The following is a 13,494-nucleotide window of genomic DNA, read 5'->3' on the forward strand; positions in this document are numbered from 1 at the left end:
CAGAATTGGTTTCAAACTACGGAGCCACCCAAGGATCCTGAAAAGTCCATTTGTGGAGATGAGCTCCTGGACTCCCGTTAAGAAGACATGTTGTCAACCTCTAGATCCCTTACATGCCTGCACTTTTCGGCTTGCTGCTGCTGCAATCCACGCGTTTTAGATCTGCATAACTCCACCTCTTTAAACACAGCACCTTCACCCCCTGCTGTTCCCACCCGCCTCAACACCGTTGGAAGGGAGGAGAACCAATTAAGGCGGGGGGTGGGGTGGAACGAGCAGCTGTCTACCCTTAGCAGGAGGGCTGCTGATTACATACCTCTCCTGCTGCTGCTGCTGCTGGCTGTCCAGCAGCAGACTGAAGGTGGCTGCTGCTGTGCACAGGTATATAAAGGCTCAGAGCCTATTATGACACGCGCAGCCAGCGTTCCATTGCCACATTCCATCTACTGCAGGCAGGATACCTGGCTGGCTGAATGTCGCTGAGAAGCTCACAGAGACCGCCATAAGCAACAATTTAACAGAATGCCACAGACTAATCAACCAAACTTTTTGGGTTGGGTTCTCTTTTATAGTCTGCAGGCATTAAATGAAAGAAGTCAGTGTTCCAGCAGAGGGAGACAACGTTTCAGAAAAGGCATTGTAGCAAACCAAAAAAGAAATTTTAAGCGCAGCAGAGTAACCAGCGCACATACCTGTTAGCTCAGGTGAGTTTAAAAGGCTGCTGTTGATAACAAGGGCATTTGCTAAATAGATGGTGTGTGTGCAACAATATACTGAAAGGTCAATTATATTGTGCAGCTTATCTCACCACCTGTAGTTATTTAGGTGAAAGCTCCAAAATGCTTGCCTAATATGTCTGTTTATCCAAAAGGAAGTAAAAAGGGAGAGCTAGAAAGATAGCATTGCATCACATTACATGGCAATGCAATGCACAGTTGCTGAAGTTGAACCAAAATGAGCTTGTAATCTGGCTTCTGCAACTTTGAACATGAAAAATCCAATGAGGAGAAGAAAAGCAAAGCCAAAGAGTCCATCCCAAAATCCGACAAACAAGCAAAATGAACAAAAAACATTGAATTCAATTCTTTCTGATTTTAGAAACTGCATTAAAGAAGGGGTGCACCGGTCCTGGAGATACTGCAATACCAGGTCAATGCGTGGAGTGGACAGAGCAAGCTCTTTTTCCATCTCCCTGTTCTAAAAATCCATTTAATATATGGTCCCCAGATAGGGGACGTATCAGATATTAAACTGATAAGAACAGATACTACACTTGATCTTAGCCAAAAGGCCGAGAAGCGATAACCAGAATTGGTTTCAAACTACGGAGCCACCCAAGGATCCTGAAAAGTCCATTTGTGGAGATGAGCTCCTGGACTCCCGTTAAGAAGACATGTTGTCAACCTCTAGATCCCTTACATGCCTGCACTTTTTGGCTTGCTGCTGCTGCAATCCACGCGTTTTAGATCTGCATAACTCCACCTCTTTAAACACAGCACCTTCACCCCCTGCTGTTCCCACCCGCCTCAACACCGTTGGAAGGGAGGAGAACCAATTAAGGCGGGGGGTGGGGTGGAACGAGCAGCTGTCTACCCTTAGCAGGAGGGCTGCTGATTACATACCTCTCCTGCTGCTGCTGCTGCTGGCTGTCCAGCAGCAGACTGAAGGTGGCTGCTGCTGTGCACAGGTATATAAAGGCTCAGAGCCTATTATGACACGCGCAGCCAGCGTTCCATTGCCACATTCCATCTACTGCAGGCAGGATACCTGGCTGGCTGAATGTCGCTGAGAAGCTCACAGAGACCGCCATAAGCAACAGTTTAACAGAATGCCACAGACTAATCAACCAAACTTTTTGGGTTGGGTTCTCTTTTATAGTCTGCAGGCATTAAATGAAAGAAGTCAGTGTTCCAGCAGAGGGAGACAACGTTTCAGAAAAGGCATTGTAGCAAACCAAAAAAGAAATTTTAAGCGCAGCAGAGTAACCAGCGCACATACCTGTTAGCTCAGGTGAGTTTAAAAGGCTGCTGTTGATAACAAGGGCATTTGCTAAATAGATGGTGTGTGTGCAACAATATACTGAAAGGTCAATTATATTGTGCAGCTTATCTCACCACCTGTAGTTATTTAGGTGAAAGCTCCAAAATGCTTGCCTAATATGTCTGTTTATCCAAAAGGAAGTAAAAAGGGAGAGCTAGAAAGATAGCATTGCATTACATTACATGGCAATGCAATGCACAGTTGCTGAAGTTGAACCAAAATGAGCTTGTAATCTGGCTTCTGCAACTTTGAACATGAAAAATCCAATGAGGAGAAGAAAAGCAAAGCCAAAGAGTCCATCCCAAAATCCGACAAACAAGCAAAATGAACAAAAAACATTGAATTCAATTCTTTCTGATTTTAGAAACTGCATTAAAGAAGGGGTGCACCGGTCCTGGAGATACTGCAATACCAGGTCAATGCGTGGAGTGGACAGAGCAAGCTCTTTTTCCATCTCCCTGTTCTAAAAATCCATTTAATATATGGTCCCCAGATAGGGGACGTATCAGATATTAAACTGATAAGAACAGATACTACACTTGATCTTAGCCAAAAGGCCGAGAAGCGATAACCAGAATTGGTTTCAAACTACGGAGCCACCCAAGGATCCTGAAAAGTCCATTTGTGGAGATGAGCTCCTGGACTCCCGTTAAGAAGACATGTTGTCAACCTCTAGATCCCTTACATGCCTGCACTTTTCGGCTTGCTGCTGCTGCAATCCACGCGTTTTAGATCTGCATAACTCCACCTCTTTAAACACAGCACCTTCACCCCCTGCTGTTCCCACCCGCCTCAACACCGTTGGAAGGGAGGAGAACCAATTAAGGCGGGGGGTGGGGTGGAACGAGCAGCTGTCTACCCTTAGCAGGAGGGCTCCTGATTACATACCTCTCCTGCTGCTGCTGCTGCTGCTGGCTGTCCAGCAGCAGACTGAAGGTGGCTGCTGCTGTGCACAGGTATATAAAGGCTCAGAGCCTATTATGACACGCGCAGCCAGCGTTCCATTGCCACATTCCATCTACTGCAGGCAGGATACCTGGCTGGCTGAATGTCGCTGAGAAGCTCACAGAGACCGCCATAAGCAACAGTTTAACAGAATGCCACAGACTAATCAACCAAACTTTTTGGGGTGGGTTCTCTTTTATAGTCTGCAGGCATTACATGAAAGAAGTCAGTGTTCCAGCAGAGGGAGACGTTTCAGAAAAGGCATTGCAGCAAACCAAAATAGAAATTTTAAGCGCAGCAGAGTAACCAGCGCACATACCTGTTAGCTCAGGTGAGTTTAAAAGGCTGCTGTTGATAACAAGGGCATTTGCTAAATAGATGGTGTGTGTGCAACAATATACTGAAAGGTCAATTATATTGTGCAGCTTATCTCACCACCTGTAGTTATTTAGGTGAAAGCTCCAAAATGCTTGCCTAATATGTCTGTTTATCCAAAAGGAAGTAAAAAGGGAGAGCTAGAAAGATAGCATTGCATTACATTACATGGCAATGCAATGCACAGTTGCTGAAGTTGAACCAAAATGAGCTTGTAATCTGGCTTCTGCAACTTTGAACATGAAAAATCCAATGAGGAGAAGAAAAGCAAAGCCAAAGAGTCCATCCCAAAATCCGACAAACAAGCAAAATGAACAAAAAACATTGAATTCAATTCTTTCTGATTTTAGAAACTGCATTAAAGAAGGGGTGCACCGGTCCTGGAGATACTGCAATACCAGGTCAATGCGTGGAGTGGACAGAGCAAGCTCTTTTTCCATCTCCCTGTTCTAAAAATCCATTTAATATATGGTCCCCAGATAGGGGACGTATCAGATATTAAACTGATAAGAACAGATACTACACTTGATCTTAGCCAAAAGGCCGAGAAGCGATAACCAGAATTGGTTTCAAACTACGGAGCCACCCAAGGATCCTGAAAAGTCCATTTGTGGAGATGAGCTCCTGGACTCCCGTTAGGAAGACATGTTGTCAACCTCTAGATCCCTTACATGCCTGCACTTTTCGGCTTGCTGCTGCTGCAATCCACGCGTTTTAGATCTGCATAACTCCACCTCTTTAAACACAGCACCTTCACCCCCTGCTGTTCCCACCCGCCTCAACACCGTTGGAAGGGAGGAGAACCAATTAAGGCGGGGGGTGGGGTGGAACGAGCAGCTGTCTACCCTTAGCAGGAGGGCTGCTGATTACATACCTCTCCTGCTGCTGCTGCTGCTGGCTGTCCAGCAGCAGACTGAAGGTGGCTGCTGCTGTGCACAGGTATATAAAGGCTCAGAGCCTATTATGACACGCGCAGCCAGCGTTCCATTGCCACATTCCATCTACTGCAGGCAGGATACCTGGCTGGCTGAATGTCGCTGAGAAGCTCACAGAGACCGCCATAAGCAACAGTTTAACAGAATGCCACAGACTAATCAACCAAACTTTTTGGGTTGGGTTCTCTTTTATAGTCTGCAGGCATTAAATGAAAGAAGTCAGTGTTCCAGCAGAGGGAGACAACGTTTCAGAAAAGGCATTGTAGCAAACCAAAAAAGAAATTTTAAGCGCAGCAGAGTAACCAGCGCACATACCTGTTAGCTCAGGTGAGTTTAAAAGGCTGCTGTTGATAACAAGGGCATTTGCTAAATAGATGGTGTGTGTGCAACAATATACTGAAAGGTCAATTATATTGTGCAGCTTATCTCACCACCTGTAGTTATTTAGGTGAAAGCTCCAAAATGCTTGCCTAATATGTCTGTTTATCCAAAAGGAAGTAAAAAGGGAGAGCTAGAAAGATAGCATTGCATTACATTACATGGCAATGCAATGCACAGTTGCTGAAGTTGAACCAAAATGAGCTTGTAATCTGGCTTCTGCAACTTTGAACATGAAAAATCCAATGAGGAGAAGAAAAGCAAAGCCAAAGAGTCCATCCCAAAATCCGACAAACAAGCAAAATGAACAAAAAACATTGAATTCAATTCTTTCTGATTTTAGAAACTGCATTAAAGAAGGGGTGCACCGGTCCTGGAGATACTGCAATACCAGGTCAATGCGTGGAGTGGACAGAGCAAGCTCTTTTTCCATCTCCCTGTTCTAAAAATCCATTTAATATATGGTCCCCAGATAGGGGACGTATCAGATATTAAACTGATAAGAACAGATTTTTTTTTTTTCCTCAGATTAAGACCCACATTAATTTATGCATCATAGCGCATATTCACATAACGGGTTCTCAAATCATCATTCGGAAAAACAAAAACAAAATCCCAAAAAACACAACCCTGCAATTAACTGTTACTTACTGTAAGAAGTCCAATGTGAAAAGTTCCAGAGTGCTTCTGCTGCTGTCTCACCATACTTCTTTTTATCCAATAAATAGGCATAAAACAGTCTAGCAAGAAAAATCTTTCTGCATTCCATGGGGGAAAAAACAATCTTTTTAAAAATCACCAAATTCCGAACGTCCCATAAAACCTCTTTATATATGACAAAAATAATCCAGCTTGCCCGCTTCCTTTTCGAGTACTTAAAATCTTGACCTATTAAAATCCTTTCAAAATCGAAACAATGAAAACCAACTAAAGCAACAAACATACGTGACAACAAGGTAAAAACTTTTTTAGCAAAAAAACAGTCCCAAAAAATATGCTGTATTGTTTCCACCTTATTGCAACCTTCCCTAGGACATAGTTCTTGAACCTTTATCCCCCGGTCATTCAAAAAAGCCCTTGTTGGCAAGCATCCATGCAACGCCATCCAGGTTACATCCTTCTGTCTGTTGCTGATTCCACGCATGAAAAAAAGCTTCCACACCTGTCCAGACTGTGCATTATTACAAAACGGCACATCACATAACATCTCCTTCTTCTTAATACCTGAGACAATCAGTTTTTTGTCCCGTCTAACCATGGAGCTTATCCCATTTTGATCATAGAAGGACCTAAGCACAACATAAAAAAACGGTATCACAAACGAAACTGGTTTTCTTAAATCCTTCTCACACCAGCTCCATTTCTGGAAAAGCCGTCCTGCTAAATATTTGCACATGTCCGCAGTCCTGTTATTGCACTGGGATAATTTATAAATGTTCAAAGAATAATGCATTCTTAAAAATAAGTCAATGTTAGGAAAATCACAACCCCCATTTTCCACAGAACACATAACCATTCCTCTTCTTAGTTTCTCCATTTTGGATCCCCAAAAAAACACAAACAGTTTCCTTGTCACTCTCTTTGTCCAAAGCACAGCAGGTGGGAAAATCAAAGCAGTGTACAGCAGAAGCGGGAGAATCACAGACTTGATTACCAGCACTTTCCCTCTCAGCGACAGGTTCCTTAGTTTCCAAAAGTTCAACTTCTGATCCATTTTGTCTTCTAGAATCTTCAGGCTGCTTTTCCCTTTCAGTTCCTTCTCAAAGATGACACCAAGAACCTCAATTTCCTCCCTACTCTCCACTCCTGCCACGTTAACCTCAACCTGCCTCCCAAAGTTACAAAGCTGGCACTTTCCCCAATTCACCGCCATACCAGCCACACAACAAAAAATCCTTACGTGCAAATTCACTCTATTGAGATCCGCCTGTGAACCACAAGTAAAAACAATATCATCCATATAACTTAAAGACTTGACTGGACCCCCGGATCCCCCAGGAATAAAAACACCAGCCACACACTTGTCAACTTGCACACTTTTTAAAAGGGCCTCCACCACACAGATAAAAAGAATTGGTGACAGGGGACAACCCTGCCTAACTCCCGATAAAATATTAAAACTGGAACTCACATGCCCATTAACTAAAATCTGGCTACTGACCCCACAATAAAAACTCTTAATGACCATCAATAATTTATCCGGAACACCAAGGTGACTTAAAGCAGAGAACAAAAATCTATGTGATATTTTATCAAAGGCTTTCTCCAGGTCCACCGACTGTAACAAAAGAGCATTCTTATTCAAATTAGCCTGATAAATTAAGTCTCTTAGAAGCAGCAAATTATCTGAAATTTTCCTACCAGGCACTGCACATGCCTGATACTCCCCCACCATATCACCTATCACATCTGCCAGTCTACCAGCCACAATTTTAGAAATAATTTTGTAATCACTGTTTAACAATGTTATGGGCCTCCAATTTTTAATATCCCTCATGTCCCCTTTCTTATGAATCAGCGTAACAATCCCCCTACGCATAGAAACCGATAAAATCCCATGAGTAAAACCATATTGCACCACCCGGGAAAACTCCACACCTATAATATCCCAAAATCTAACATAAAATTCAGCAGGAAGACCATCACAGCCTGGCATCTTGCCTTTCGCCAAGCCATCCACTGCCCGTCTAATTTAATCTTTCCCAACCTCCTCACTTAAAAACCCAATTTTCTCCTCAGGAATATTATTAGTTAATACTTTGCAATAATCATTAATTTCCGCATCACTGGCTCTACTATCGTTAGAGAAGAGTGTTTCATAAAAGGAAAGAATACTGCCAATCATCTCATCCCCAGATACCTCCCCTGCAGGAGAAAAAACAGACTTAAAAACCCCTTTAGGTTTAAAACATTTTTTAAAAAAGTATCTCGAACATTGCTCATTTTCCTCCATGTGCTTTATTTTTGCCTTAAACATAATAGTCTTCCCTTTTTCAATAAGTATCTTCTTCAGTTCGTCCTTCAAATCTGCAATCTCTTTATCCACCTCCATCCCCGCTCTCTTAAACTTATGGAGTACTTCCAATTTTGAAATAACAGCAGCATCATGATCCCTTTTGGCTTTCGCTCTCCTAAAACACACCCCTTTAAAATAACATGCAAATTTCTCCTTAGCCCAGTCCCACCACTCTAGCAAATCTTTAAAAAGGTGCTGTTCAGACACACAAGACAAAAACACTTTATTAAAACCAACCTTAACACTCTCCTCTTCCAGCAGGCTTACGTTCAGCTTCCAGAGTCCCTTTCCAAAAGCCAGGGACTCAGCTATACACAGATCTACCACTATCATCTTGTGGTCAGAAAAAGTCGTCATCACGTGGTTGCACTTGGCCACCTTAATCCCTTCAGACATAAAAACATAGTCAATTCGGGAAACACTACGTCCACTATCTGATATGTATGTGAACTTATCACTTGGCCCAACCATCAGACCAGCATCCGTGTAGCGTAAATCCTGCACAATCTGATTTAAAATATTAGACGTAACATCAGTCCTACCTTCCGTAGAGCTCTTACGATCTTTTGCGGATCTGACACAATTAAAATCTCCAGCCACTATAGTGAAGTCTCTGCCTGGTAAAAACAACTTTAGAGACTCCAAAAACCCAACTCTTGCTTGTTTATCAGCAGGGGCATAAACATTAAAAACCCGTACCCGCTGACCTAAAAAATCCACTAATAAAAACAGACATCTCCCAGGTATGATTACTTTAAACTCTAAAACCTTTAGACTGGAATTACAAAGTAAAATGCCCACCCCTTCATTCCTGTTTTCTGAGCATGGGGACCAAAAAGATTGCCCCTTATTCCACTCACTCTCATGCGGGGCAGATTTAATTACACATTCCTGCAGACAGACAATATCTGCATTCACACTCTCAATGTACTCCAGTATCCCTGCTCTCCTACAAGCAGAACCAATCCCTCGTACATTCAGAGAAGCAACACACAACGCCATCATAACAACAGGAAAAAATCTCCACCATACCCGATCCATCATGAACCAGGAGAAAACCCACTCCTGCCACCCACTTTTCTACGTATATCAGGCGACTCAGAACTCGAGTCCCTGTTAGAATAACCTGGTCTTAGGGAGACTGGATCTTCCTGCCCCCCAGACCAACACCCCTCCACCTTACTTCTTTTAATCACGGAGGCATAACTCTCCTCCTTGCCATCATCTTCCTCCTCATTTTCACTCCAATCACTGTTAACCCTATCACGCTGCTGAGGGGTTATAGTTCCATCCGAATCAGAATCCTCCTCCTCCAAAACCTCCATTTCCTCACCCCCATCTCTTCCCAAAACAGGATTCACTGACTCTGCCATATTAGACAAATCCATCCCATCACCCGGGCCATGCACATCAGCTACTTTGTTTATTACTTCCAGCCCCTCCCTCAAACCAACTTTCTTCTGGCTCCGCCCCTTTTCCTCCATCTTGGGCACCGCATGGTCTCTTCCCCTACCACCATCTTGTTTTTGGCTTTCCCCCTCTGAGTCTGAGCCTTCGCCCTCCTCCCCACTTTCCTGCCGAGTCTTCTTCTGCCTCTCTTCAGCGTCCACCTGTGACCTAGGAATCTGAGCCCACAATCTACATTTCCTTGCAAGGTGATCTGCATGTCCACACAAATCACACACCTTATTCATTGGGCAACCACTTGCAACATGCCCAGATTTCCCACAACCTCTACAAACATCACCTTGCACTGGACAATCTTTCTGAACATGTCCAAACTCATGGCACTTCCTACAATATTCCATCTGTCCATTATAAAAACAAAATCCCCTTTCTCCTCCGATAGAAAACTGTGCAGGAATGCTCTTGGCACCCCCAATAGCTCTATCATCCGGTCTCAGTTTTACAACATATCTCCTCTTGCCATTTAGATAATTGTATTTGTTCTTCATTCTTCCCAAAAATTTAACCTCACTGCAATACCGAGCTAAAAAATTGGAAACAGTCTCATCCGGAACTTTAGGGTTATACATGTGCACAACCACATACTTATATGTCTGCTGGAACAGAGGTTCCAGTGCAATAAACTCTAGGCATTTCAATTCCTTTTCTTCCTTCATTCGTACCAACTCCATGTAGACTCTCTGGCAAATACTCAAAGAAACAAAAGTGATATCATAAATTCCTTGTTTCTGAAAATCCTGCAGTGCCAATACATCCGTTACCTTCAAGCCATTAATGTTCTTCAAGACATCAACGCAAACTTGGTCCAAACCGATTTCTCCTTCATGACCTGCAGCCACCTTCAGACGGACCGAGTCCTCTAATCCACGTGTTTTCTCCACCATTTTTACAGCAGATAAACACAATCGCCGCTCAATCGCACACTAGGGCCCCACAAGGGGGAACCCCAGTCACAACTGCCCTCCAAACAACACCAGCAGCAGAAAACCACCACTGATCTTGCCAAAAGCCCGAGAAGCGATAACCAGAATTGGTTTCAAACTACGGAGCCACCCAAGGATCCTGAAAAGTCCATTTGTGGAGATGAGCTCCTGGACTCCCGTTAAGAAGACATGTTGTCAACCTCTAGATCCCTTACATGCCTGCACTTTTCGGCTTGCTGCTGCTGCAATCCACGCGTTTTAGATCTGCATAACTCCACCTCTTTAAACACAGCACCTTCACCCCCTGCTGTTCCCACCCGCCTCAACACCGTTGGAAGGGAGGAGAACCAATTAAGGCGGGGGGTGGGGTGGAACGAGCAGCTGTCTACCCTTAGCAGGAGGGCTGCTGATTACATACCTCTCCTGCTGCTGCTGCTGCTGGCTGTCCAGCAGCAGACTGAAGGTGGCTGCTGCTGTGCACAGGTATATAAAGGCTCAGAGCCTATTATGACACGCGCAGCCAGCGTTCCATTGCCACATTCCATCTACTGCAGGCAGGATACCTGGCTGGCTGAATGTCGCTGAGAAGCTCACAGAGACCGCCATAAGCAACAGTTTAACAGAATGCCACAGACTAATCAACCAAACTTTTTGGGTTGGGTTCTCTTTTATAGTCTGCAGGCATTAAATGAAAGAAGTCAGTGTTCCAGCAGAGGGAGACAACGTTTCAGAAAAGGCATTGTAGCAAACCAAAAAAGAAATTTTAAGCGCAGCAGAGTAACCAGCGCACATACCTGTTAGCTCAGGTGAGTTTAAAAGGCTGCTGTTGATAACAAGGGCATTTGCTAAATAGATGGTGTGTGTGCAACAATATACTGAAAGGTCAATTATATTGTGCAGCTTATCTCACCACCTGTAGTTATTTAGGTGAAAGCTCCAAAATGCTTGCCTAATATGTCTGTTTATCCAAAAGGAAGTAAAAAGGGAGAGCTAGAAAGATAGCATTGCATTACATTACATGGCAATGCAATGCACAGTTGCTGAAGTTGAACCAAAATGAGCTTGTAATCTGGCTTCTGCAACTTTGAACATGAAAAATCCAATGAGGAGAAGAAAAGCAAAGCCAAAGAGTCCATCCCCAAATCCGACAAACAAGCAAAATGAACAAAAAACATTGAATTCAATTCTTTCTGATTTTAGAAACTGCATTAAAGAAGGGGTGCACCGGTCCTGGAGATACTGCAATACCAGGTCAATGCGTGGAGTGGACAGAGCAAGCTCTTTTTCCATCTCCCTGTTCTAAAAATCCATTTAATATATGGTCCCCAGATAGGGGACGTATCAGATATTAAACTGATAAGAACAGATTTTTTTTTTTTTTTTTTCCTCAGATTAAGACCCACATTAATTTATGCATCATAGCGCAAATTCACATAACGGGTTCTCAAATCATCATTCGGAAAAACAAAAACAAAATCCCAAAAAACACAACCCTGCAATTAACTGTTACTTACTGTAAGAAGTCCAATGTGAAAAGTTCCAGAGTGCTTCTGCTGCTGTCTCACCATACTTCTTTTTATCCAATAAATAGGCATAAAACAGTCTAGCAAGAAAAATCTTTCTGCATTCCATGGGGGAAAAAACAATCTTTTTAAAAATCACCAAATTCCGAACGTCCCATAAAACCTCTTTATATATGACAAAAATAATCCAGCTTGCCCGCTTCCTTTGCGAGTACTTAAAATCTTGACCTATTAAAATCCTTTCAAAATCGAAACAATGAAAACCAACTAAAGCAACAAACATACGTGACAACAAGGTAAAAACTTTTTTAGCAAAAAAACAGTCCCAAAAAATATGCTGTATTGTTTCCACCTTATTGCAACCTTCCCTAGGACATAGTTCTTGAACCTTTATCCCCCGGTCATTCAAAAAAGCCCTTGTTGGCAAGCATCCATGCAACGCCATCCAGGTTACATCCTTCTGTCTGTTGCTGATTCCACGCATGAAAAAAAGCTTCCACACCTGTCCAGACTGGGCATTATTACAAAACGGCACATCACATAACATCTCCTTCTTCTTAATACCTGAGACAATCAGTTTTTTGTCCGGTCTAACCATGGAGCTTATCCCATTTTGATCATAGAAGGACCTAAGCACCACATAAAAAAACGGTATCACAAACGAAACTGGTTTTCTTAAATCCTTCTCACACCAGCTCCATTTCTGGAAAAGCCGTCCTGCTAAATATTTGCACATGTCCGCAGTCCTGTTATTGCACTGGGATAATTTATAAATGTTCAAAAAATAATGCATTCTTAAAAATAAGTCAATGTTAGGAAAATCACAACCCCCATTTTCCACAGAACACATAACCATTCCTCTTCTTAGTTTCTCCATTTTGGATCCCCAAAAAAACACAAACAGTTTCCTTGTCACTCTCTTTGTCCAAAGCACAGCAGGTGGGAAAATCAAAGCAGTGTACAGCAGAAGCGGGAGAATCACAGACTTGATTACCAGCACTTTCCCTCTCAGCGACAGGTTCCTTAGTTTCCAAAAGTTCAACTTCTGATCCATTTTGTCTTCTAGAATCTTCAGGCTGCTTTTCCCTTTCAGTTCCTTCTCAAAGATGACACCAAGAACCTCAATTTCCTCCCTACTCTCCACTCCTGCCACGTTAACCTCAACCTGCCTCCCAAAGTTACAAAGCTGGCACTTTCCCCAATTCACCGCCATACCAGCCACACAACAAAAAATCCTTACGTGCAAATTCACTCTATTGAGATCCGCCTGTGAACCACAAGTAAAAACAATATCATCCATATAACTTAAAGACTTGACTGGACCCCCGGATCCCCCAGGAATAAAAACACCAGCCACACACTTGTCAACTTGCACACTTTTTAAAAGGGCCTCCACCACACAGATAAAAAGAATTGGTGACAGGGGACAACCCTGCCTAACTCCCGATAAAATATTAAAACTGGAACTCACATGCCCATTAACTAAAATCTGGCTACTGACCCCACAATAAAAACTCTTAATGACCATCAATAATTTATCCGGAACACCAAGGTGACTTAAAGCAGAGAACAAAAATCTATGTGATATTTTATCAAAGGCTTTCTCCAGGTCCACCGACTGTAACAAAAGAGCATTCTTATTCAAATTAGCCTGATAAATTAAGTCTCTTAGAAGCAGCAAATTATCTGAAATTTTCCTACCAGGCACTGCACATGCCTGATACTCCCCCACCATATCACCTATCACATCTGCCAGTCTACCAGCCACAATTTTAGAAATAATTTTGTAATCACTGTTTAACAATGTTATGGGCCTCCAATTTTTAATATCCCTCATGTCCCCTTTCTTATGAATCAGCGTAACAATCCCCCTACGCATAGAAACCGATAAA

At 42.9% G+C, this 13,494-nt stretch overlaps 5 non-coding genes across 5 annotated transcripts; all 5 read right to left on the bottom strand.

Annotated features, from left to right (window-relative positions):
• Positions 1–1,112: 1,112 nt before the first annotated feature.
• Positions 1,113–1,303, bottom strand: LOC141250073 (U2 spliceosomal RNA). Its single transcript, XR_012312440.1, has one exon. It is a non-coding gene; the product is annotated as a U2 spliceosomal RNA (small nuclear RNA).
• A 1,115-nt stretch (positions 1,304–2,418) lies between these two features.
• Positions 2,419–2,609, bottom strand: LOC141250074 (U2 spliceosomal RNA). Its single transcript, XR_012312441.1, has one exon. It is a non-coding gene; the product is annotated as a U2 spliceosomal RNA (small nuclear RNA).
• A 1,115-nt stretch (positions 2,610–3,724) lies between these two features.
• On the bottom strand, positions 3,725–3,915 carry LOC141250075 (U2 spliceosomal RNA). Its single transcript, XR_012312442.1, has one exon. It is a non-coding gene; the product is annotated as a U2 spliceosomal RNA (small nuclear RNA).
• A 1,115-nt stretch (positions 3,916–5,030) lies between these two features.
• Positions 5,031–5,219, bottom strand: LOC141250065 (U2 spliceosomal RNA). Its single transcript, XR_012312436.1, has one exon. It is a non-coding gene; the product is annotated as a U2 spliceosomal RNA (small nuclear RNA).
• A 6,074-nt stretch (positions 5,220–11,293) lies between these two features.
• LOC141250066 (U2 spliceosomal RNA) lies at positions 11,294–11,492 on the bottom strand. The gene has a single exon (XR_012312437.1). It is a non-coding gene; the product is annotated as a U2 spliceosomal RNA (small nuclear RNA).
• Positions 11,493–13,494: the final 2,002 nt, after the last annotated feature.

The sequence above is a fragment of the Phyllobates terribilis genome, unplaced genomic scaffold (assembly GCF_046119375.1).
Source record: "Phyllobates terribilis strain yellow unplaced genomic scaffold, ASM4611937v1 Scaffold_5324__1_contigs__length_52526, whole genome shotgun sequence".
NCBI classification, from domain to species: Eukaryota; Metazoa; Chordata; class Amphibia; order Anura; family Dendrobatidae; genus Phyllobates; species Phyllobates terribilis.